The 27,553-nt window shown below is 42.5% G+C and overlaps 1 long non-coding RNA gene across 1 annotated transcript in view; it reads right to left on the reverse strand.

The window, feature by feature from the left end:
- Nucleotides 1-665: 665 nt before the first annotated feature.
- The window catches only part of LOC118929806 (uncharacterized), a 63,806-nt gene continuing 36,918 nt past the window's right edge, over nucleotides 666-27,553 (reverse strand). The window contains exons 4-9 of the long non-coding RNA XR_008994013.1: nucleotides 23,328-23,498; nucleotides 21,947-22,189; nucleotides 6,150-6,326; nucleotides 5,898-6,041; nucleotides 2,448-2,674; nucleotides 666-1,500 (exon numbers count right to left, since the gene is read on the reverse strand). This is a non-coding gene — a long non-coding RNA (uncharacterized LOC118929806). The remainder of the gene's footprint in view (nucleotides 1,501-2,447; nucleotides 2,675-5,897; nucleotides 6,042-6,149; nucleotides 6,327-21,946; nucleotides 22,190-23,327; nucleotides 23,499-27,553) is intronic.

A 27,553-nucleotide genomic window follows, 5' to 3' on the forward strand; every position in this document is an offset into this window, starting at 1 on the left:
TTCAGAGAGGGATCAGTGCTTTTTATATGTGGGAAGTGTGAAAGTCACTGGGTGGAACTGAATCTAGTCTCCAAGGATTACTTCCCATGAACCACAAGTCACAGTAAACATGCCGTAATCTAGTCTCCTCCTTGTGATTCTGGCTGTCTCTCTGACTTGACTTAGAACAATAAGATGTGGCGAGAGTGACTCTGCTTTGCCTTCCAGAAGTAGGTCCTATTATCCCTTAAACCTTCTGCTTGAGCCTTTTCAAGGCCTCACTATGGTGGAAGCCAGTCATGAGTCATCAAGTCCAAAAATTATGAGTCCTCCATGACTTGAGGACGTCTAAGACAGCCATGAAGGTCATGTAAGGAAAGAGAATCAGCCAGCTCCCAGCTATGTCAGCCACCCCAGATGGAGTATCAGACATGAGGAAAGCCCAGACCAGTTTATCCTTCAGAAAACCCACTCCCCCCACCACAATCTGATGAAAGCCATATGATACGCTACCCACATGAGTGCAATAAACCTGAAAAACTAGGAGAGATAACAAATTGTTGTTTTAAACCAATCTATTCAGGAAAGATTTATTATTCTGTAATGCTTAACTGGAGCAACATAAAAAATCAGTGTGTATGCAGCATTCCATGTGTATACATTGTGCTTGTTCCAACAATAAATTCTATCCTCCCTGGTATAAAACCGAATGAATTGGACACTTCATCTCCAAACATATGGCCCAGGTTTGTGTCCACATAAATTGGAAAAATCTTGCAAATCTTGGATACAAGACAAGAATTGTTTGAGGGAAATTTTCTGTGGTTCTCCAACTGTTCCTTGGATTAAAATTTTCAAGTGCTCGCTTTGTCATTTCCTGTCTTTAATTTCTCCACTGCATCTTGACAAATGTCAAGGCTGTGTCAATATGCAATGAATATCCTTAAAATGAAGGAAGAATTAAGACATTTCACCTGCTTTTCCTCAAATTACAGTTTCTTCCCCAAACCACCCTTAGAGCTCTGTGGCTGTAGATGATGTCTAATACCTTGGTTTAGTTGTTAGGGAAGGATTTTGGTTCAGAGTGTTTGACATAATAAGAATTATATAAGGCTATTGTTACGCATGTCTTAGTTCAGTGACCCTGTTGCTCACTGCTTGTATCAGAGAAATATTCATTCTCTTTGACCCCTCGATCTCTTCCACAGTACCCTCATACCAACCTAGGTAATGACTGCTTATTCTTTTTCCCCCTGAAGCAAGAACCAAATCCTGTTAAGTTTCCAGAAGTTTTAATGACTAAGTGTGGGGGAAGGATGAGGAAGAACCATTTTGCTAACAAGTTCTGGAAATCACACAGTCACTCAGATGGAGGGATCTCCGAAGATGGGGAATCCGATCTCTCTCTAGCAGACACACACCGAGGTCAGGGAAACATCTCTCCACACCTGCACCATCTTCACAGATCCTAGCTGGAGTCGATGAGCAAAACTCATAATAGTGTTAGCCATTTATCATTACCTGGAATGGAAAATGTACCAGAAATACAATATGTCACTGAACAAAAAAAAGGCTTCCTTTCTATTTCTGCTCTAGTACACACACCATCCACCCAGAAAACTCCTATTCACATTTCAAAACCCAGTAGACATGCTTCATCTCATAGACTACCTTTTGTGACTATTACAGAGAGTTGTTCAATCTATTTTCTGTAATTCTCCCATTCCTCCAGTGAGGTTTTATCACTCTCTGTTGCACAGTCTGTATTTGCTTGACCTTCCCTCTAGCCTAGAAGATTCTCACAGCTATGAACTGTGTCTCATGCATCTGGAATCCTTGTATCTTGCATAGTGGTTGTTAAGTGTTCATTGAAAGCATAAGTTTCAGTTCTGCAAAACTTTGCTGCCATTTACTCCTCATGACCCAGTTTTTTCTTTGAGTAGTTCCCATTTGGGGTGATTGTGGTAAAGAATGAAACTCAAGTTCTAAGGAGGTAGGCTAGTACAGATGGTTAAGAAATAGGATATTATTTTTTAATGGCTTATAAGCATCTGAAAAGATGCCCTATTTCAATCTTTTTTTTCTATTTTGTTAGTAGTGTTTTATTTCTAATAAATAGAATTTTGGAAGCCACCAGAATGTCCAACAATAGACTGATTAAATGATTTTGCCCCACCTCTTGATAGAATTTTTGCATCCATTAAAATGAATAAATGTGAAAACTGTGTACTAACATGGGAGATTGTTTCTTACATAAGGGGAAAATTCAGGTTGTATAATTGCATACATACTCTGATTCACTGTATGATAAACATATTTATGAAGAAAGACAAGTAAGAATGCCCAGAATGATAACTGGATTATCATAGAAGGACAATGGTTGGTTTTTTTTTTCTTTTTCCTTCTTTATTTACAAAATATTCTCTGTGGTTGATATGTTACATTAAAAAAACACACTATTATCTTACAGTTGCTGTGGTTCAGGAGGCCAGGCATGTCTCATGTAGAAATGGTAACCGAGGACCCTGCGCTCAGGGTCTTACCAGGCTGCAGTCTAGGTGCTGGCTGCTTGGATGGGGAAGAAACCACTTCCAGGCTCACTCAGGTTGTTGGCAGAGTTCAACTGAGGGCCTGAGTTTGGGTGGCTGTCATCTGGGGTCCGCCCGTAAGTCCTGGAAGCTGCTCGTATCCCAACCTAATAAAACAATTTATTTGCTTCTCCATTTAAAAAGGTTAGAATATTTGAACATACTCTTTACTGGTGAGGCTGTGGAGGATCAGTCATTTTTCAGGTGTTAATTCGTCAGACCGAAAATGCATGTAACTTAGAACCAGTTATTCCTGTCTTTGAAATTCTCCAGTATAAGAATTGAGAGGCTAATAATGACAAAAGCATGGTATAGAAACCTTAATGCAGTTAATTCGTGAGAGAAACATATTGGAGACAATCTCATGTGCATTAATAAGGGTCAAGTTGCGTCAGTTTTGGTAACCTCCTATTGGAATATTCTGCAAATACCAAATAATGAGGGAGCATCATGGATAGAACAATTCTCCTAAGATACATTCTTTGACAACAAAAAGACTCTCATCTTCTAGATGTTCTGTATATAGAAAGTTATAACCCCATTAGTTTAAAAAGAAATGAAAGCAGACTAACAGTTAGCGAAAGGAAAGGTTCTGGGGAGGATGGGTGGGAAGGGAGGAATAAGGGTGGGAAAAAGAAAGGGGACATTACAATTAGCATGTATAATGTTGGGGGGCGGGACGGGGCAGGCTCTACAAAGAGAAGACAAGTAGTGATTTTACAGCATCTCACTACGCTGATGGACAGTGACTGTGAAGGGGTATGTGGGGGGGACTTGGTGAAGGGGGGAGCCTAGTAAACATAATGTTCTTCATGTAATTGTAGATTAATGATACCAAAAAAAAGAAATGAAAGTTAATATATGGATAGATATACTTGGATAAACATATATTATTTCTGGAAGGAGTGTAAAGAAACTAGTAACTGGTCCTGGAGAGGAGCACTGGGTTTCAGGAGTGACAGAAAGCCTTAATTTTGGATTTATAACAATCAGTCATATGCATATTTTAACCATGTAGCTACATAAAAATTTACATGATAACTGTATGTAGAAATGATAGCTGTGGTGAAGACAGAAGATATTGTCCACCTTGGGGGAAATGACTCGTGGATTGATCTTGACCCTGGTTAGATGTGGGAAAAGACATGAGGATGGCAGTGCACACAGAGGATGCTCTGTGATTAAAGGGGCAGGAGCAGTTATGGGAGATGGACCCCACAGGACCCCTGAGGCAAGGCCAGGGAGAATCGTGCCCTCGGAGAGCCACAGTGGCCGTGCAGTAGATGTTTGTGCACACGCCACTCATACCTAGAACTCTTTGCAGCACCAAGATGTGCAGGGCAAATGGTTTGGCATCCACAAAGGGCTTATAGGAGGATTTCTCCTCACATTTCCAGCCCCTATTCTGATGGCTGTTCCTCACCACACATTGGCCAAAGTACACTTGGAAATAAGGTGGTGTCTGACTTCTCATCAGTTCCAGTGTGGAAATCCACGTGCATTTGTGGGGTTCTTGCTGAATGGCAAAGCACACAGCATGTTGAGCAGACCCCTTCTTTGTGGGGGAACCCACATTTGACGTACATACATATCCTTTCCCAACTCATCCTGGGGAGGAAGGAAGGCCTTCCTCAGTGAGACTGTGGCCCCTGTCCCTGGGGGGATGCTTCAGCTCCTCCTGCCCTGCATAGTGAGAATCAGTGTTTCCTTTAGCCCAAGACTGAAATTGAGCAGCAGTCCCTGGCCTGAGCCTACTGGTTGCTCATCCCTGGATATTCTGTGCCCCTTGATAAGAAGTCACAGCCCCAGACCCTGTATGACCACATCCCCCAGACCCCAAGACCCTGCCCACAGGCCTGCAGCTGTGGGTTTAGTGGCTGGTACTGGAGGGTCTTCAGGCCCTATAGGTGCATTGTGCTGCCATCATGCTAATTACCCCTTTTTACCTCACTCATGTATAAGTGACCCCTGGAGCTCTAGCGTTCTCACTTCTTCACCTCCCCACTTGCCTGAAAGCAGTGGCAGGTTTCCCTCTGACTGTCACGTAGGGGCACATGGAGGAGGACACATGCCTTGTGTACAGGGCCTGCCTGGGAGGATGCGAGTGAATGGGAGATGAGGGCCCGGTGAGGGCTCCTCTCCTGCAGCAGTTCCCAGGAGAGCAGCAGGTTAGACATCAAAGGACAAACTGAGGACCCCTTTTTCCCACCTCACCACAGTAGGTCCCTGTGTCCTTGAAGAGACGAAAGGGTCAGAGTTAAGTGCAAGGGTTCAAGAGCCAGGTTGCCTGGATTCAAATCCTGATTCTGCCTCTTATTGGCAGTAAGATCTTGGATCCATTACTTGAGATCTTCCTGCCTCAGTTTCCTCAGTCCAAGGAGGATTCTCAGAAGAACTGAATTCAGAGTGTTTTCAAGAATAGATGAACTAATGTATGTAAATTCTTTAGCCTATACAGACCAATCAGTGGGGGGAGGGCCCTCAGATCATTTTTGACCTGAAATTATGAAGACAGGGCTTAAGGATGCAAAAATATAAAAATATAAAAAATTGCTCCAATGAAAAACACTTGTTTAGAGAGAGAGGGAAATAATAATGGAAAAAGAAATTCCTCTGTGTGGGAAGTATATGCATCAAAATTATCAAGGGCAATGCACGCCCTTTCAAGAATGTGTACGAGTTGCTGGGAATGGCCTGGACAAACAACAGTTGTGCAGCAGGAAAGTAACTGAGCCAATCCACAAGCTGTTGACTCATATCTACTGTAAGCTCTGTCTGGACTGAGGCTGACCGTTCTTCCAGCTTCAGGTGATTCAGTTCTCTGAAATCGCCTTCTCTCGTGGTTCAGGATATGCACACCACCTTTCTGGAGCACAATGGGAAAGACTGGGTGAGGCGGGAGTGGGTGGTCACTGTGTGTGGAGCCTGTCTGGACACCCAGTGCCCCAACAGTCTGTTTATCTTTCCCTGCTTTTCTTGAGAAAAGGCATCTAAAGACTCTCATTCTGCTCTCGTGCATACTTAGAGATGAGTAACTCACAGTCCCCAAGACCACCAGTTCTTCCAACCAGGATCCGTACATGCAAAGACCCCCCCAGTCACTTACACACTCACATGTAGGCAAAGTCACACACAGATTCAGTTCAATACCCAGTCGCAGATTAACACACAGACATGCAACTCACCGTGTTACACATAGTTCTTCATCCTCCTGCTCGTCACAACGTGAACAGCTGCATGACCAGTTCCCAACTGTCACACGCTCAGAATCATGAAGACATATGAGCAGTCTCACCCCCTCGCACTCGCTCATCCCAGACAGATGCCCACCTTTCCTGCAAAGTCACACTGTCTCAGTAGAGTTCACTCTCATTTAGACACCATCATATGCTTCATGGGATTACACTGCCCCAGGGTCAGCACACGAGTCTCTTCAAGGATCCCCAGGTCTCTCTCTTCCATAGTCACAACACCCTAGAAAACAGTCCAGATAGAAATGCACGTGTTTTTTCATTTTCTGCAATCTCCCACTGCATTTTTCAGTGACCTGGGACCACTGAAGTCTGTGCCCTTTCAACTCACCTGTTGCTCTGACATGGTTGTATCTTTTGCTGGACAGCTGCTCTAGTCTTGCGTGTGAGCCCCTTGGAGTCACAGAACGTGGTCGAACCTCTGAGGCGCTGCCCTTGGCTTCCTTCTAGGGTCCCAGCAGTGTGAGAGGAGGTGGGGTGTCAGAAGTAGACTCAATCACAACTGTGCCTGTGGACACACAAACTATGTGTCTGTGATATAGCAGAGCCATCAATAAGGAAAATGTTGGAGGAGGAATGAGTAGCAGGGGTGATGCACAAACAGGTGATGAGATGAGGGAGTGATTCTAAAATCCAGCCTACACGCCTCTCACCAAGTCTTTACCCCATGGGGCAGCAGCCACCCAAAAGTGCGCTATTTTCTAACTTGCACAATGGCCAAGAAGTGGTGGTCTTAGGATAAGCTTTTGGCCCTAGAAGGAGATCCTCCTCTTTCCTCTTCCAGAGATTCTGGGAGAGCATAGATAAGGATCCTCAGCAGCTCCAGAGATAGAGGTAGAGAAAGTCTTTGTGTCACGCCCATTTCACACCAGGTCCCTTGCCTCTGCTAATGCCAGCTGTGTCAGGTGAGGGCCACTCAAACCTGTTCTCCCACATGCTGGGGTTCAGCCACCCCTCCTCCATCTGGGTCTCCATATGCATCAAAATCCCAGAGACCCTGATTCTCCTTTAGGTTTTGGGGAAAATGTGAGATCCTTAAGTTTTACTCCTTGATTTGTGTGCTCCTTGCTTCCAGGCTTGACTGAAGATGAGTGAAGGTACAGTATGATGGATCTAAGCCTAACAGGGTGGAGGACTGCGGGCACCCCCTGGCAGGTTGTCCTTTTGGGGTGAGAGGAGACATCTTCAAGACCTAAGTTAGGAATTTGAGGAAGAATCCAATCGAATTGTATTAGAATCCAATCATCATTGACATGAGATGGTGTTTGCATCATCTGTATGTGAAATTGTTGATTAATCCAATCAAGGGAAGCTTCCCCCCCATGGCTCTGTAGATTGAAACCAGAGGTCTTTCAGCCCTTCCGGGCAGCAAACCGAGCCATTTCCTGCCTCCCAGGGGCTCTGCCTACTGGTTGTCCTTGAACATCCTCTGAAGTTTTTCTGAATGACTCTCATATCCCTGAACATCCTCAAGACTGCTGATGTTTATGTGATAATATAAGACACTTGCTTTTATGTGTTCTATTCACTTATTTGTTAAGATGGGGGACTATGTTTATGGAAGCCACACAAGATTATAATCTAAGGAAGACCTGTGAAGGGGCTATTTTTCAGTGTTGCTTGCAAAGTGGGGCCTCATCTACTGTTTGTGGGAGTTTGGGGAACTGGGAGGAAAGAGCTCAAATCTGTGGTTTTCAGGTCATTATAAGGAAGGATGTTTCTTCTTGGATTGAGCAATGGGTAACGACCTTTGTTCATACCATGTGGAATCTGATGATCTCTTTGCAGACTCCATGAAGAAATCATGACTGGTTGGGGTGGAGAAGGTTACTTCCTGCTTTGAGACATTATAGTCAAAGCAGGGACGTCTCCACAAGTGGGATCATGTGAAACTCCCACAACAAACTTCAATCTGACTGGAGAAGCCATAAAATTGTCCTTTAATCCTCTTCTCTTGCCAGAGCAAAGAGGAGCAAAATTGAGGTGGGGGAAGAGGTGTAAACATTATTGCATCAATGGCAAACCTTGGATAAGTTATTATTTAACCAAAGGGAATTAATTCAATAAATGTAGCACACCAATTAATGACATGTTTTTAGTGTTACTAAAAGGAGTGAGATCATAACATTCTCAAACATTGAGATTTCCCCATGGTATAATGGGTTAAAAAAATCAAACTAAATTGTGAAAATATGTGGAGTATGATCTTTATTGTCAGTTCTTATCTTGTAGCAACTTCATTTTAGCTCTGGAAAGACAAGAAAAGTTATCAACATGGTTCCTATGAGTAAAGGAAGATTTTGATTTCAAGTTCTCTGAACCACAGAAAGTTTAAACATAAGCATCTGTCAATTTTCTTCTGAAAGTTTTATTTCTAGCATGGATACAATAAATCTTTTGAGACAGTTTATCTTTTCTTCCTTCCTTCCTCCCTCCCTTCCTTCCTATTTTCTGAAAATTCTATGGTTTTACCTTTATTAAAGAACTGTGAATCAACCACTTTTGATCACCTGCCAATTCATCCAGGGCAGACATTTTATCTGTTGTATTTACTGCCAAGTGCCTTGCTCATAGCAGATTCTCAACGACTCTTTATTTAATAAACAAACAAGCAAATAAATATCTTTTTCTATAACTTCTTTCTGAATACAAACAAGTTAACATTTCTCAGAAATAAGTGATGTGAGCAGTGAAGTATATCTGGGCAATATGTTTTTTCAGAATCTATTCCTGGTTTCATGACTAGAAGAGAAAATGAAGCAAAACCATTTTCAGTTGGGTTTAAAAGTCCAGTCAGTAATTATGAAAAATTATATGCCAACAAATTGGAGAACATAGAAGAAATGGATAGATTCCTAGAAACATGCAATCTTCCAAGACTGAACAGGGAAGAAATAGAAAATCTGAATGGACTAATTACTAGTAATGAAACTGAATCAGTAACAAAAAACTCCCAAAAAACAAAAGTTAAATACTGGATGGCTGCACAGGAGAATTCCACCAAACATTTAAGGAAGAGTTAATACCTCTTCTTTTCAAGCTATTCCAAAAACTTTTAAGAGGAAGAAAAGCTTCCAAATTCCTTGTACAAGGCCAGCATCACCCTGATACCAAAACCAGACAAAGACACTACAAAAAAAGAAAACTACAGACTAATATCCCTGATCAAAGTTGATAATTTCCCTTACCATGTAGGCAAAAAATGAAAAGGTGAATCATTTGCTGTGTTGCTGATGACCTGTTTGTTGGGTGTCATTGTATAATATTGGTGGAAGTAAAAATGTGTATGGCATGTTTTGGAGGTCATTTTGAGGAATCAGTCAGCACTTATAATGCCCACAGAGTTCCCATAGAGGCTGGTCATGTGTGGGTTAGGGTTAATGGAAAATAGGTAGCAGGGAAACAACCTCATGAAACCCAGATATTTTGCATGTTAATTCCTTAGTGCTGGTTCTGCCCTGAATATGTGCTCAATCAATGGCTGCAGGGATAATTAATTGCCCTCCTGTTCATTGTCAAAACCACCCTCCTCCTCCATAATTATTAAAGTTGCTTGGCATGGGGTCTCCTAACCCGGGTAATAAATCTGTTGTGAAGAATCCAGGCCCATTTCCTTCTTTTCTTCTCAACTGAGCAATGGAAGGTCCGCCCTAGCTAGTCTCTACTTCTTGTAGAGAACCTCTTGTTCTGTTGAACCTCTTCCACCTACTGAGATGTTTCAGGACCTGAGTTGAGGCCAACAGTAGGGCCAGTAAGGTCCTGTACAAATGGTGCCTCTCTGTGAATTTCAACAAGGTACCTGCTTCAGGATGGATGAATCTCTAAGTGACGTCTTTTCTGGGTGGATTACTTACAACAACGTGCCCCTTCTGCAATGGGATGCATGCCACCCTACCTCTCCTCGGACGCTCCTTGTCATATGCAGCCTCTCTGAATCCCACTTCCCTTCTATGCTGCTCACGTTCCACCTCACGGTGTCTCTGACCTTCCATTGTCCTGCGGAATTGCTGACACTGAGACATAGGACCCACCTGCCTCTGGATGTCTCTGTCCCTCATTGACAGCTCTGAAAATTGATGCTTTGTAGTTCAATGCTAAGCCCTGGGGGAGTCTGAGCATCTCCAGTAACTTTATGTTCTGTTCATCTCATTGAAGAAAAATTTTCATGACCCTTGTTAAAGATGGTAAGAAAGACTTTATTCAAGAGGAACCACAGCAATGGGGTTTGTGTTAGTGGGGAGAGACAGAGCTCAATACAATATGAGGACAAGTGGGGATTAAGGAGCACAGTGTGATCAGTGGATAGAAAATCACTAGAAGGAAATATTGTGGGTAGGAGAACTCTGGCTAACCTGACTTGATAGGATTCTTGCCAAAGGCATTTTAAGGTGACAAGATATCAAGGTGGGGGATGAGGTATTTGGTCAGTTCTCAAGGGTGACTAACTACTAGGGGTGTGGAATGAGGAGTTTGATAAGATATTGAGCATGGGAGCTAAATATCTTGCTAAAGGGACCATCAGGATTCTTGTTAAAATTGGACCAGCGAGGCCAAGACAGAGCCCAAGGTTCAGGCCTGACCAGCAGGAGGGCTCAGAGGGGCCTGACTGCACTTTGGTCCAGGCGAGTCTCTGTCATCACTCATTTATTTCACTATTGTTTTAATTTGCCTTGCTTGTGTCCTTAGTGTTGTGGAGTATATTTCTGCATGTTTAAAAGCCGTTCATTATTTTTTAATGAATATCTTTTTTCCTGCTCAATTTTTATGTTGAGTTTTTGCCTTTCTCTTAGTGATTTTAAAGAGCTGTTTATAGATGAAGCATCTAAATCTTCGTATATCATTTATGTTGTAGTTTTTCTCTTTGATGTCTTAATTTTTTGAATTTCATCACACCACATTTTGCCTTTAAAATGTTTGGATGTAATATGTTCACTTATTAACTTTTAGTGGATATTATTGAAAAATTTTACTTAATTGTACTTGACCACTTTATTATTATTTTTAAATCTAACCTATCTTAAACTATGAGTGAGTATTGAATTTTAACAAAGGAATTTTCATCCTCTATTCTGACATCTCCTAGGCCCTGAGTTATGATGGTGAACAAGGCAGGCTGGATCTTGGCTCCCACGGAAGTGCATTCAGTGGAGGGAGATGTGAAGCTCATCAGTGACCCACAGCACAGTGACAGAGCAGCTGGGTGATTAAGAGGAGAGAGGCTGATGGCGTGAAAGAGCACGTTGTTTTGTATCAGGTAGTCAGAGATGGCGTCCAGGAGAGGCATAAATTTGACCGAAGACGGGAAGGGTAAGAGAGACTGATACTTGGACACTCGGGTCAGGGGTCCCCGGGAATGAGAACGGTGCGTGCTGACGCCCTGCTGTGGGAAATAATGTGCTTTGTTCAGCAGGAATAAAGGGACCCAGCAAGGATGTCACACAACTAGTGACAGTGTTGCAATTGTAGGGAAAAGCCACTGAAAAGAGTTAGAGTCTATTCTAAATACAGTAGGTGAACCATTTTTGAGCACACATTGAGAGTTACACAATCCAACACCTCTGACTAATATTTAGAGAACAGATTATATCAGCCAGGAGAGATTTGTAGTGCTAAAAGGAAGCCTTAGCGGTGCTTGGGGGTGAGGCCACCGTGTTAATTCTTCTTTAAACGTTCGGTGAAGTTCTCCAGTAAAACCTTCTGGACCCTCCCAGTCACGCCGACACACACACACATACCAGGAATTTGTATGGATATGGAGGCGATTTATACACAGGCACCAGTAAATAAGAAATAAAGTCTATTACCCGTACAGTAAACAGTAAAGAGATGTGCCAAGGAGGAAGGTTCAGGTCATTCCGGGTGGATTCGGCTTTTATTGGTTAAAGTTAAGAGGTGGGTTAAGGGTGTGGGTTCCCTCCTGGCCTAGAAGCTGCTCTGTTTGAAATGCCCCTGGGGTGACCTCCAGCTTTCAGGTATGCGGCAGGAGGAAGCTTAAGCAGGGAGGGGACAGGAGAGCCTGTCAAGAGCCGGATGCTAAGGACAGAGTCAGCCTCCTTATGACACTTTCCCTCACACCCGCATCAGGCCTTCCTGAAGTTTCGAACTTGTCCACCTTTATATCTCTGTCTGTCTCAGCAGCTCAGGCCAAAAATCCTGAGGTACTGCTCATCTTTCTGTCACACCAACTACATGCTTTTGTTCCAAGAAGGCAGGAATTTTAACTAATGCATTTACTATTGCAATCCCATGACCCAGAAATGGGCCTTGCTTATAGCACATTCTTCAGAATTATTTCATAATCATTTGTTTAAATTTATGTCTCCTCTTCCTTTGTCTAAGAAAAAGAGCCTTAAACAGCATTTCTCAGAAATCAGCGGTCATTTCCATCAGTTAAGTAAATCTCAGTTGAGGATTTCTTCAGAATTCCTTTGTGATACCACAGCCTCAAGAAAACAGTGAATAGATTTCTGCAGTTGTGTTTAAAATTTTAATCGGCATGAGGAAATGAAAGTTTGCATTGAACACAGGCTGGATATCTTAGTTCTTAGTGTAAACAGTAGTTAGCAGCGGTGTCAACCTTTGTTGTAAAGCAAAGCCAGGAGGAAATGTTCACAAACCATATTATACAAAATCCTGAATATGTGTGATAGATACTTTGAACAGATGTATAAAAGATTGTGCAAGAGGAGAACTGGCAAAACACACAGACCAGTTCACAGAATTAATCATCGTGTCAACTGGGAAGCTATCCTTAACCTCACAAGTGATGAGGAAATTGCAAAGAATCGCAACAGCGATGACAGGTGCCTCACCTTCTAGAAGAGGTGACTAAAATCCTGTTTATTGGGTTGGTGGGAATGATGGGACGGACAGGCTTCTTGGGGGTAGCTGTGAAAATTCAATAAAAATTTAAGGATCATACAGTTCACCTCATGTGGGGCACCGGAAGTATGTGGGAAGTCGGGAGAAAATTGTAGACATAGGGCAAATCTGTCTTAAGATGCAGAGAATTATTTGCTGGAATTGAACTGAGGATGGGAAAATGAGTAAAACGGCAGACTTAACGACTTAGGCATGTACCACATTTCATTCATTTGCCTACTGTGACGGTAAGGTTGTTTATAGTTGGGGCTAATGCAGAGGAAGCTGCTACAACATTTGTCTACAGATTTTTTCATATCTCTGGGATAAATATACAGGTGATTCCTGGATCATGGTAACCATACGTGTAACTATATAAGAAAGTGCCAAACTGTTTAGCAGGGTGGCTTCACCATTTTAGGTTCTTGCTGGCCGCACAGGGGAAATCCGGCTGTTGCACGTCCTAGGAGATTTGTCGGTCTGCTTTACCTGAGCCGTTCTGATGGGCATCCAGCAGTCCCTTCTCACAGCTTTGATTAGCATTTCTCTGACGGCTACAGATGTTGAACGTATTTTCATGTGCTTATTTGTCACATGTGCATCCTCTGTAGCGAAGTGTACAAGTTTTTGCACATTTTTAATAGAATTACTTGTGTTTTTGTTGAATTTAGAGAGTTTTTCAAATATTCTGGATACAAGTCCTTTGTCAGTAATATGTGGACTGCAAATATTTTCTCCTATTCTATGGCCTGTTTTTTTATTGTGTTAACAGAGGACAGTCATTGGCATAGGAGAGTTTGAAATTTTGATAAAGCCCAATTTATCACTTTTTCTCTTCATTGGATTGGGCTTTGGTGGTTATGTCTCTTTACCGGCTCCTATGTAATAGAGAATTTGTCTAATATTTTCTTTCAGAAGTTAAAGACTTTTATATTTAGACCTATGAACCTATGATCTGTTTTGGGTAATTTTTCTGTTTACAGCATGAGGTTTAAATGGAGGCTCATTTTTTCCTCCTTTGGCCAAGTGGAAGTACAGCTCCTCCAATGTTAATTATTGAGAAGAAATGGAGAATTCTTCTTCCATTGAATTACTTTCACACGTTTGTCAAAATCAGTTGGGTGTGCTTAATTATGTCAGTTTATTTCTTGAATTTCTATTCTATTTCATGTTCTAAGTGAGTGTCTTCCCTCCAGCAACCACACCATATTGATTACTATAGCTTTATAGTAAGTCTTAAAGTCAGGTAACATGATTCCTCTGATTTTCTTTTTATTAAAAATCTTTAAGCTATTTTTGCTAAATGTTTGGCTAGTTCCTTTGCCATGTATGCATGTGCCACCTATCTACCATCTACATAAAGCTTACTTAAATCTACAAAAGAGTTTCTGGTATTTTGAAAGAAATTGTGTTCAACTGAGAGGTGCTTTGGGGAGAATTACATCGTTGTTATGTGTGGCTTCTGATCCATGAACAGAGAGATAGGTGTCAGTTTTGTTAATGTCTTCTTTGATTTCTTAAATCAGCATTTTGTAATTTTCAGCATAAGTCATCTGTACACATTTTGTTCTATTTACATCTAAATGTTTCATTTTGACATGAGTGTAAATGCTGTTGTCTTTTTAATTGCAATTTCTAATTGTTCATCACTTGTTTATAGAGAGAGGATGCTTGTGTGCTGTGTTGACCTTGCATTCTGTGGCCTTCCTGAACTCATACAAAAAAAAATTTATGGTATATTCCTTGGAATTGTCTACATAGACCATCTGCAAATAATCACAGTTTTATTTCTTCTTTTCTGATTCATATGCATTTCATTTCCTTTACTTGCCTTAGTGTGTACTGACTAGAACTTCCAGAACAGATTTCCCCTGATACCCCAAAGTAGAGAGCTCCCGTGAAAACTTTTGTTAGCAGAAATGGCACCTGTAAAAGCAAGAATCCCCTTTCGATTTCTGTTGGAAACTGAAAACCGAGGTCTTTTGTAAAAGCGAAGTGCCGCCACGCGAACTTGCCAGAAGCGCGGGATACCTGGCTATGCTGGGTAGCGGAGGTGATAGCGAGTCTTGCCTTGTTTCTGATCTTACAGTGAAAACGTTCAGTCTTTCACTGCTAAGTATGATGTTGGCTGTAAATTTATTGTAGATGCTTTTTATCCCATTGAGGAAGTTCCCTTCTGTATCGAATTTGCTGAGAGTTTTTTTTCAACTTTTTATTTGGAAGTAATTACAAATTCTCAGGCAGTTTGCAAAGACAGTACAGAGGGGTCCCATATACCTTCATCCAGGTTCTCCAAGTCCAGGGAGAATTATAGTCCAATAGTTATAGTCCAATGTCAAACCCAGGAATTTTACATTGGTGCAAGTTCTATGTCATTTTATGACACAGGTAGATTTGTGTCACCAGCACTACATCAAGATAGAAAATTATTCCATCACCAGGAGACCCTTTATACCACAACACACCACTCCTTCACGGTAACAGCCAACACACTGGCCTGAGCACCGTCTATTACCCATGACTGCCTCTAATTTGTTTTCCAGCTACACTTTAAATGTTTAAGAATGTTATATACATGCAGCCTTACAGTATGTGTGACCTTTTGTAATTGGCTTTTTCACTCAGTAAAATGCCTTTGAACTCTCTGGGTTTCTTCCAATTCACAGGTTGTTCCTTCTCAATGCCCTTTACTACTTTCTCCTTTTCATTTCATAAATCTTGGAATGCCAGTGTTAATTCTCTTCTTTTCTTTTTTTTAGCTGCACCCCCTCCCTTTGTGATCTTAACCCCTCATGGTTTTAAATGCCATCTATATGTTAAAACCTCAAAATTGAGCTACATCGACAATTCACACCACATTACATTTAGTTTTCATGTCCCCTTAGGTTCCCCTGGACTGTGACAGTCTCCCAGACTTTCCTTCTTTTTGATGACCTTGATAATTTTGAGGTGAATCAGCCATGCATTTTATACAGCGCCTCTTAGGGTGGGATTTCTCAGGATTAGCAGGTAGATATAAAGGAAACCTCACTGACATGGAGCCAGGTGGCCAGCAGGGGGAGCTCGCACACCACCACTCAGAAATCTCAGACCCACAGAAAGAGCCGGATGTCACATTTATTGTTCCAGCAGGAGGAAGCAAGGTTTCCACCTTCCACCATCCCGCAATGGCCCAGCCAATGTGAAGCTGTCACAACTCGGCCAATGAGCAGCCATGACACACGGGACTCCCGGTTTTCTCTGAGGGACCTCTTGCTCAGAACAGTGCACGCAGTTTGACCCTTTTCCTCTATGAAAAGCATTCTCTCTTTGGTTCTCTGGACTTGCCTATGATTTTGCAGTAGCTTGCATGCCCCAAATTGAAATTCTCTGCTGTTCCCTAATAAACCTGTTTTTGTTGGTAAAGGACTGACAGTTTCATTTTGTTAACATTACCTGGTGCCCAGCAGTGGGATCCAGAGGAGACCCCCAGCCGCTCTGAGGCTGGTGAGCAAACAGGTGGTGATGCCCACAAGGCCTGTGGAGCTCACGGCTATCGTGCGGACCCTGGAGTTTGAGGGTGACTTTTCTCCTGGGTGTTGAGCTCCGCTGTCTGCGTTTTTGAGCTCTTCAGGCTTTATCCAGAATCTGCCTTAAGGTCTCCTTCCCGAGAGTACTCATTTGGCCTTTGACCCCGGTCCTTTCGGGGACTGGACTGTTCCGGGTGGAACTGCACTGGTGGAACTGTCGGCCTTTGGTTTGATTCCTTTTGGAACCAGACTGACATGTTGAAACTGCTGCTCGGAATTTTTCATTCGCCCTAGAGGAAAGCCTCTAAGCAATGAGGTCTCAGTCATCACAATGCTGTGCAGGCGGCCCCTCTCCTGGGACTCTGGCTGGTTTTACGTTTAAAACCAATTGTTGCTCCTCATGTGAATTTCTAACTGAACAGACCGACCTAACCAAAAGTAATTTAGAACACCAAATGGCTGTTATGGGGAAACTCTGATCTCCCTAAACTTGTTTTTCTCAAAGTTAGAAAGCCTAAGCTCAAAAGAAAAAGAAGAAAAACAAAAATCACGTGGGATGACTATACTATTTTAATTGACACCTTCAGGCTTCCAAATGTTCTCAGGATTCTAAGTTTGCCTCTTTGCAAAATACTATTTCTAAATTAACTGAGGCAAACAGTTGAAAGAGGCCGCAGTGGCTCCTGAGCATCCCCTCATCCCCAACCTTCTTTGTCTCCAGGCACGTGGCAGCCGCCTTGTGCTCAGGCCCCGCCTCTGACACCATTTTCCTCTATTCCCATTGCACTGTCCCACCTCCTCTACACCCTCCATTCCTTCATTCTAATCCCTTTGCTAAACTTCTTATTTATTCCTCTGAATCCCTCTCTGCTCCCTCCTCTCCTGAACCCATGAAAACCTATCCCTTTAAAGTTAAGTCCTCTGAGGATCCAAATAAACACTTGGGGTGGGCATGAGATTGCAAGTACTTTTGCCCAATAAGCAGAGTTCTGTGTCCTTATTCAAGCTTAGATGTTAGTCAATGGGGAAAACTGCAAACATGCATACTGATAATCAGTATGCCTTTGGGGTACTTCATGGCTTTGGAATATTGTGGAAGCAACAAAGTCTCCTCATCTCCAAAGGGGATAAAATTGAAAATGCCTCCTATGACCAAAATTTACTAGATGCCATACATTTGCTAGGGGCTGTGATGCTTCAGTTTCCCGGGTGTTCCAGCACGGACTCCCTACAGGCCAAAGGAAGCCACCTTGCTGATATTTCCACCAAAAATGCTGATCTTAAAGAAGCCAGTAGCCAAAGCACAAGTCATTCTTCAAAGGGATGTTCTCCCTAATGATAATTTAGAAAACTGACAGGTGGCTCCAGAAAGGGAAAAACAAAATGTGAATCTAATAATTGTTGGTTGGATAAAAGGGGAAAACTCTGCCTTAGACAAAATAATAGTCCGACTCTACCAGAAATTCTGAAATTTCCTCCTTCTTACCACTGTACGTGCACTAAACCACTCGTCTACAGACAAAATAATAGTGTTCATGAACAATCTTGGTGGGGAAATATTAATAAGGCTGCAGAAAGTGTCTATCTCACTTGTCTCAGCTGTCCACATGGCCCCTGGACATTTTTAATTGCCCAATAGGCCATTTAAGATTTGGCAAAGGAATTTCAAACAGCATCCCCATCTCATGGATAAAAATGGCTTAGTCATGGTTTGTATGTTTTCTCACTGGACTAAAGCTTTCTGTTGTAGACAGGCCAGTGCTTCCTCTGTGAATAAAACTTCTGTTAGAAAAGATTCTTCCTATTTGGAGAACCCCTCTCAAACGAATTAGTGATCAGAGACCCCCCGTATCGGTCAGGTACTGTGACTACGCTGTGCTGTCTGGCAGGTTTTACCATACTTTCCTTATGCATACCATCCTTAATCCTCGGGGTTAGTAAAATGCATTAATGGCACTGTTAAGACTCCATTGGCGAGGTACGTAGAGACCCTCCAAGTACACTGTCCAAAAATTGTTAGTCCTTGTAAATTTCAGATCCACCCCTTTGGAACTAATAGACTCCAACCCTTTGTGATAGTCCCATGCACTTGGTCCCTGCCTCCCTTGACCCACAGCTGATAAAAGGAGTTATGCTTCTGTATTTAAAGGCCTAACAAAAATAACCATGCTTTGGCGAAGTAATCTCTTCACTGCCAGGAGATAATGACCTTAAGCATCACAGTTGACCTAGAGAGTCATCTACTGGGAAAGACACCTCCAGAAAGACTCCTCAACCTCGCTGAAAGGTCCTCATCACGAACTGCATACCAACTCTTGTGCTGCCAGACTTCAGGGAACAGACTCTTGGGTTCATGTGACATATCTAAAGAGAGCACCCAACCCTCACGGAGCCTACACTCCACCTGGTGACTGGAAGATAAAGATTTCCCCAAACCGAGGCAGACCTCAGGTTAGACAGCTTTCCCAAGGTGTCTGGACCAGGCCTATAAACATTTTCTCACTGTTTCCTCCTTCCATCTCTTTTCGTGGAAAGGAAATGCCCTTACTTGCATTTCCCAAACCCTTGCAAAGAGGAAACTTCTTTATGGCCTTTTGGAAACAGCTTCATCATGATCCCATGAGCCATTTGACGGGTTAGTGGGTTCAGAATTCACAAAAGTCTGTCTTTCATCTGAACTACCTGCTGACTTTGGATGCTTCTCCATGCGGAGACCAGCTCCGCAAACCAGCTGAACCTGAGAGGACTGGGTGGGAGATAAGAAAAACAGAGATAGATACAAGAAAGACACAGAAACCACTGCAGGGGTCAGGAGGTTCACTGACTGCTGGTGGCGGAGAAGTGATGCAGTTTCATTTTTGATACAGTGATACCACTTCCAGGCTGATCTCATATCCAGTGATCTCAGTTCTGGTTCTCTCTTTTCTGGATCCGGTGATCTCACTTCCTGGGTGATATCACTTCCAGCCCTCCACAGCTCCACGTTCACGGTCTCTGAGATTGCAACCTTACAGGCTGTATCACTGATAATTGGTTCCAAACAGTTCTTTTGAGATAACAATACTGTTTTAATATATCTTTGAAATTTGCTATGCTTTCAAAAAATGCATCCACTATTTGCTTCATGTTTATACCTCTACCGTATCTACCCACGTGCCCTCGGTTATGTTGTTCAGTGTGCTCTTGCAGTGTCACTATTCTGCTCTTATGACTGTTTTCGTGTAGGGACTTCAGGAGGCATATGTGACTCCAGGTTTTCCTGCTCTAGAGGCCTTTCCACCTTGGGTCAGAATAAATGTCAGTAAATATTTTCAGTTGGTTACTTTCAGACTCAGGGTCCTGGTTTAGGACCATCATGTGGTCTGGAATTGTCATGTTACTTCTTCTGTTTTGTGTAATTATTTGGACTTTTATGCTTTGTTGTCTGTCAAATTTTTGTAAAAGTGATGTACCCAATAAGGAGATAATCTCCAATGCTCACAGTCTTAATAATGTGGCCTATAGATGGGAGGTGCCTGGGAGCTCTTCCATCTGACCTTATTCTTTAAATGTGGCCTTAAGCGGTTTCCAACTGCCGTGCACTTTTTCTCTGGCATAGGACATGGAAGCCAGGAAAGGTCTTTCCTGAGAGGTCCTGCTGAGAGAGGAAAACACTAAACAGAGCAAACCTAACTCTAAAGATCAGCAATGCTTTCAGAAAAAGATCTTCATCAAAAGAGGGGACTTGAAAATTAACAAAGGGAAACCTCCCTGACCTGGCCTCGGGAGGCCAGCACAGGGAGCGCCCACAGCCACCACTCAAATCTCAGACCCACTGGAGGAGGCGCTTAGCTCACCAGTGGGAGCAAGAAAGGTTTCCTCCTTCCACTACCCCAAAATTGCCCAGCCAAGGACAGACTGTCACAATTCAGCCAATAAGCACCTGCAATAGGTGGGGCTCCCAGTTTATTCCAAGGGACTTTTTGCTCGGAACAGCCCTCCCTACTCTGCCGTTTCCTCTGTAAGCGAGCAAACCTCTCCGCTCACGGGACATGCCTATGGTTCTGCTGTAGCTTGCATGTCCTCGATTGCAATTCTCTGCTGTTGCCGAAGCAACCTGTTTCTGCTGGCAAATAACTAACTGTTTTGTTTTTAAGGTTAACAAAACTAAGGCCATGTGTTTTAGGAGGAAAAACGGTAGAGATAAAATGTCATTTTAATAACTTCATATCAGGTACATACTATCAACACGACATGTCACTGTTGATGTGGACCTCGATCCCCTGGCGCTAAGGTAGTGTCTCTTCACTATAAAGTTGCTCCCCAGCCCCTTCCATCCTGTACGCTGGAAGGAACTCTCTGTGTGCAGCCCACACGTAAGGAATGTGGAGTTTATCTATGTGAATTACTTAGAATTTATCTTATCTCTTCTCCCCCATTTGTTTATGTATTCAATCATCTATTTATATCAGTATAGGCTCATGGGTATTTATTTTATACTTTGAGTTAAAATCTGATATAATAGCCTAGACGTTATTTAATTTTCTTTTTCAAATTGTTCTGGCTTTGGCCAGTGGGAGCTCTTTCAGTTGGTTTTTATGTCCCTTTGACCTACCCCATCATTGTAGGGTTAGTATTTGTGAGGGGTTCTTTATATATTATTCTTTCTTCTTCGGTGCAGTTTTGAAATTTTTTATTGAAAAGTTGGGGAAAGTAGGTAGGATCCCTGCTGTCCTGGTCTTAGAGATGGAAACAGTTGGCCAACGATGCCTGTAAAAATGATTCAAATGTGATTGTTAGCAAAGGACAGGTACCAGGCCTTGAGGGCGTGTCCCGGGAAGGACTGATGGGGCCAGGCAGGCCAGGGAAGATTTTCCTGAGGAAGAATCCCTAGGACCTGAGAGAGGAGTAAGTTACCTAGGATGAGAGAGGACAGAAGAGTTTCCAGTGGAGAAACGGCGTGGACAGAGGCATAGCAGCACAAGGACCTAAAGACAAGAACAGCAGGAGTAGACATGGCGGGAGTGGTCGTGAGGACGGACACACGCAGAGTTGAATGCTATTGTGAAGGGTTTGACCTTTTTTTTTATGATTTTGAAAAATTATTTATTAACCTTTATTACAGATCATAGCAATAAACCGTACTTTATGCAAATGCTGATTTGGGTGATACATGAAAATATATTTAAATTGATAATTATAAACTAATAGTAATAGATATTTCTTTTTTAATTGCAGTATCGTTCATATACAATCTTGTATTTGCTTCAAATACACAACATGGGTTCAGCAGTTGCCCATGTTGTTAAATCCTCACCCCCTCTAGTGTGATTACTATCTGTCAGCATAGAAAGATGTTACAGAATCATTGACTATATTCTCCGTGTTGTACTACCGTCCCTGTGACCAACTTACGTTGTGACTGCAAATTGCTGTGCCCTTTTATCCCCCTCACCCTCCCGCCTGCCCAACGCCTCCCTCTTTGGTAACTGCTCATCATGAAGGGTTTAATCTTCACCTGAGAAGATTCCTGGGAAACCAGTGGTGAGTGATAAGGGAGTTTGACATCATTAGACCTGCGTTTGAGAGGATGCCTCTTGCTACATCCTGAAGAGAGGAGAGCAAGGGGAAGGGAATCGAGTCGGATACCGCTGTTGCCCAACTGAGAGACGATGATAACTGGGGCCAGGGTTTGACAGAAATGGAAAGAGGACACCCCTGAGGGACGTTCAGGAGGAACCCTCGGCTTGGACTGATGGAAGGGGGTTGGTTTTCTTACCTGCTCAGCATGGATGGATGGCGCTGCCGGTCATGAAGGTGGTAAACACAGGAGGATGTTAGTTTGGAAGAAGAAAATCAGGAGTTTGGCTTTGGAGATGCAGAGATCCTTGGCAGCAGTCAAGAGGGGATCACAAGTCAGGACGTACCAACCCATCTCAAGTTCAGAAGAGGGGCTGGTAACAGTACCACCGCAACCAAGACAGGAAACTTTCAACTAGTTACTTCAATTCTCTGTCCTCATCTGTAAAACAGAGACTGCAGACCTGAGTCACAGGGTTTCTGAGACAATTAAAAGAAATACATGATACGCAATTTAATTAGTAGTTTAAAACCTATACATGCTTAAGTTACTCTACAAGAAGATATGTCAAAGAAATAATCAATCTTCCCATGTTTTCTGCCGCCTGCTACTTCTATAGCTTTTCTTCTTCCTTCCTAATTACAACCCTTAAATAGAATTCGCGCCTCAAATCGAATTTACCGAGTATCATAATTCTTCCAAGTGGTAAAAATACCTCAAGACAAATACTGGGCATAAAAGCCACAGGGCATAAATCTGCAAAGAAGTAAAAAGCCAACCTTTTCAAACAATATGGCTTCTCTCTCACTTACCAACTTCACATTTCCCTGTATGGCCCCGGAAGATGACTGGTTAGCCAGAGACGGGTAAGATTCCTCAAGGGAGGAACAACCTAAGACAGGCACAGTCGCAGGGGGGCCATCAGGTGAGAAATTGTGGATCAACAGAGGTGAGGCTTAGAACCTCACCCCCCCGTTCTGAGAGAAATCTTCTGCATACGTGGATGTTTTATTGCCCTGGTCTAGCTTGGATTAACACATAGTCTACAGGCACACACCTGATCATCTACATTTACAGCACTAAACTATGTTTTCTACCTTTATCTTGCATCTACTACCACTTCAGCATTTTATTAAATAATAATAATAATAATAATAATAAGGGAGAAATGTGGGATTCACATATAAATCAAGCATACAAATCAAACAAATATTCATATTTGACCTGATTGTTTATAGTTCATAATGCGTGATCAAAACCGAAAGTTTCTGTGATGGCTACCCTTGCACTGTTCACCATGTAAGAACTTATTCACTATGTAGGAATTTGTTCACCATGTAAACAACTTGTTCGTTATGCTTCAGAAGATTGGAGACTGACGAGAATTAGGCTTGGGGTGGATTAATGATTGTGCATTGAGCATTGAGTCCCCTATGCAGAATTTTATTGTTGTTAAGAACCATTTGATCAATAAATATGAGAGATGCCTTCTCAAAAAAAAAAAAAAGAAAGAAATACATGAAAAGCACCTTAGAACCATGCCCGGCACAAAGTAAACCCAGTAAATAGGAACCCTTACCGTAGAACTGTGAGGCTGTTGTCTCCCCAACTCCATCAGATAGTCATAGAAAGCTGGTTTCAGAGCCTTTGTGACCTCACAGGTAGCCCCCTGCTGATGAAGCCCTTCAGACTTCGTATCAGCAATGAGAAGCCCAGTTCCTTAATCGTGACCCAGACTGTGGGACTGGACCTGGTGGTTAGAGATGAAAGAAAATGGGAGCTTGCAAACCACAGGAAAGCAAACCAAACAGACACAGGCCTGAGTCCCCCTCACAAACTCCTGACACATGTGTCCTTGAGATCTTCTGCAGGACCTTAGACCCCCACCAGCTGACCACCTGCTGGCCAAGCACTAAACCCCAGACTGGGTGGAGCCAGAAGACCGCTGACTAAGACTCCTGAGCCATCCTGTCGGCTCACCACTGACCCATCAGAACAGTGGGCACCCGCTGCTCACACCCTACAACCTTTCCCATCATCCTGCCTTAAAATCCCCTGCTTGTAAGCTAAATGGAGGTCGGGGACCTTGAGCATTAGCCACCCGTTCTCCTTGTGTGGCACCTGCAATAAACACCCACTGTGTCTCACTACCGTCCTTCAGTGTTTGGCTTTGCTGGGCAACAGGCAAGTAAACCCAGGTTTGTTTGGTTCAGTAACACTTTGAGGTCAGTTGTCCCATGCAATTAAATCTTACAAATCAAATTTGTGCCAGTAGACGTGCACAGGTAGATCTGGTATGCCTGCTAAATTTTTATTGAGGGCAGTCATTAATTTTTTTAATGTGAGCATATTAGAGCTTTAAATGGTGATATCTTCCTCAAGAGTGGATTAGCTTTTTTTCATCAGCAGAATGGGGGACCCATTATTTAATCCAAATAGAGACTGAGCTGATCAGATTCAGTCTCTGATTGGTTGTGACTGATGAATTCCTTTAGGGTGTATCCCTTTTATGGCTCCTACTTCAGCTTAAGGTGTTTACCAGAGGCCCTCTCACCTGGAAGGCATTAAACTCAAATTGTTGTACTTTAAACAAGACCTAGAAGTTCTGCTCTGTGCTTAAGAACTGGCAGCTAATAGAGAGTCCATATTTAAATTTACCCAATTTCCAAACACATGTCCTTTATAGCAGTTTTAAAGTTCAGAATCCAATCAGGCTCCATGCATTCCACTGGATTGCTACATCTCTTTAGTCCCTTTTAATCTAGAACATTCCCCATGCCTTATTACGACATTCTGTAATGTTCTCAGGACAGTTGTCATATAAAAGGCTCCAAACCAGCAATAAGTATGGTGTGTATAATGACCTAAAAGACAGGATCCTCTCAGGACCCCCTTCATGCCAGCCATTACAGAGGTGCCCAGGTAATTCTGGTGCACCCCGACGGTGACTTCCCTTATTACCATCTCCTCCCGACACTGGGCCTCTCTGACATGTGGTCCAACAATCTGTGGGAACCCTCTCAGCAGCCATGCATTTGCAAACCCCAGTGGCAACCCCAGGAATTGGATGTTGCTAAAATTTCTAGACTCCACAATGTCCTAAAGTAAAAAGATTATTTGAAACAAAAAAACTACCACAAAACTTACTTTGGTAACATTTATAACAGATAAAGAGTTGGCCTGAGGCTTCACAGTTCATCCAAGAAGTCACCAAGAGGTCTCAGTGTCTATGAAAAGCCTACCCTGGGCTGCCAGGAACAGTGCTTCTCTAAGTGTAGCTCCCAGGTGGACAGAATCAGCACACCTGGGAACTTGTTAACATGCGTATTTGTAGGTTCCAGCCCATACCTCTACTGAATCATAAACTCCGGAGAGGGCCCCAGCCTTGTGTGTATTTCTGCAAGTCCATGCACCCATAAGATTAGAACCACTGCCACTGGCCAGACAAGATCCTCCATCTTCAGGTGAAAAAAAGAAAGCCCTACGAATTCTCAAGAGAATGGGGAGACAAGCCACAGACTGGGAGAAAATATTTGCAGAACACATATCTGGTAAAAGACGGTTGTCTAAAAATAAACAAAGAGCTCTTAAAACTGAACAATAAGAAGATGAAATGGCTGATTTTAAAATGTGCCAAAGACCTGAGCAGACACCTCACCAAACAAGGTATACAGGTGTTGATGAGCATATGAAAAGAAACTTAACATCATATGTCATTAGGAAATTATAAACTAAAACGAGATACCACACTAACACTTATTAGAAAGGCCAAAATCTAGAACACTGATGACAACAAATGCTGGTGAGAATGTGGAGCAAGAGGAACTCTCATTCTTTGCTGGTGGGAAGCTGAATGGGACAGTCACTTTGGAAGACAGTTCAGTGGTGTCTTACAAAACTAAACATATTCTTACCATATGATGCAGCAGTGGTGCCCTTAAATATTTGCCTTAAGGAGTTGAAAACTTATATCCACACAAAAACATGCACAAGTGTTTATTTATTTCTTTAGGTGTCATTGATATACAATCTTATGAAGGTTTCACATGAGCAACATTATGGTTACTGCATTCCCCCCTATTATCCTGTCCCTCCCATACTCAATTACAGTCGCTGTCCATCAGCATAGTAAGATGCTATAGAGTTACTACTTGTCTTCTCTGTGCTATACTGCCTTCCCTGTGCCCCCTCTACATTAATTGTGCTAATCATAATACCCCATAATCCCCTTTTCCTTCCCTCCCCACACACCCTCTGCAACCCCTTTCCCTTTGGTAACCGCTAGTTCATTCTTGGGTTCTGTGAGTCTGCTGCTGTTTCATTCCTTCAGTTTTGCTTTGCGAATGAGGGAACTCATTTGGTACTTGCCTTTCTCCACCTGTGTTATTTCACTGAGCATAATACCCTTTAGCTCCATCCATGTTGTTGCGAATGGTAGGATCTGTTTTTTTCTTATGGCTGAGTAATATTCCATTGTGTATATGTACAATATCTTCTTTATCCACTCATCTACTGATGGACACTTAGGTTGCTTCCATATCTTGGCTATTATAAATAGTGCTTGATAAACGTAAGGGTGCGTATGTCTTTTTGAATCAGGGATCTTGTTTTCTTTGGGTATATTCCTAGGAGTGGAATGACTGGGTCAAATGGTACTTCTCTTTTTAGTTTTTTGAGGAACCTCCATATTGCTTTCCACAATGGTTGAACTAACTTACATTCCCACCAGCAGTGTAGGAGGGTTCCCCTTTGTCCTCATCCTCGCCAGCATTTGTTGTTCCTTGTCTTTTGGATGTTGGCCATCCTAACTGGTATGAGGTGAGATCTCGTGGTTTTCATTTGTATTTCCCTGATGATCAGTGAGTGATGTGGAGCATCTTTTCATGTGCCTGTTGGCCATCTGAATTTCTTCTTTGGAGAAGTGTCTGTTCATATCCTCCACCCACCTTTTAATTGTTATTTGCTTTTTGGTTGTTGAGGCGTGAGTTCTTTATGTATTTTGGATGTTAACCCTTTATCGGATCTGTCATTTATGAATATATTCTCCCATACTGTAGGATACCTTTTGTTCTGCTGATGGTGTCCTTTGCTGTACCGAAGCTTTTTAGTTTGATGTAGTCCCATTTGCTCATTTTTGCTTTTGTTTCCCTTGCCTGAGGAAATATGTTCAGGAAAAAGTTGCTCATGTTTGTGTTGAAGATATTTTTGGCCATGTTTCCTTCTACAAATTTTATGGTTTCTGACTTACATAACTTTTGTGTATGGGGTTAGACAATAATCCAGTTTCATTCTCTTACATGTAGCTGTTCAGTTTTGCCAACACCAGCTGTTGAAGAGGCTGTCATTTCCCCATTGTATGTCCATGGCTCCTTTATCGTATATTCATTGACCATATATGTTTGGGTTAATGTCTGGAGTCTCTATTCTGTTCCACTGGTCTGTGGGTCTCTTCTTGTGCCAGTACCAAATTGTCTTGATTACTGTGGCTTTATAGTAGAGCTTGAAGTTGGGGAGTGAGATCCCCCCCACTTTATTCTTCCTTCTCAGGATTGCTTTGGCTATTTGGGGTCTTCTGTGGTTCCATATGAATTTTTGAACTATTTGTTCCAGTTTGTTGAAGAATGCTGTTGGTAATTTGATAGGGATTGCATTGAATCTGTATATTGCTTTAGGCAGGATGGCCATTTTGACAATATTAATTCTTCCTAGCCAAGAGCATGGGATGAGTTTCCATTTGCTAGTGTCCTCTTTAATTTATCTTAAGAGTGTCTTGTAGTTTTCAGGGTATTGGTCTTTCACTTCCGT

The sequence above is a fragment of the Manis pentadactyla genome, chromosome 15 (genome assembly GCF_030020395.1).
Source record: "Manis pentadactyla isolate mManPen7 chromosome 15, mManPen7.hap1, whole genome shotgun sequence".
Lineage (NCBI taxonomy): Eukaryota > Metazoa > Chordata > Mammalia > Pholidota > Manidae > Manis > Manis pentadactyla.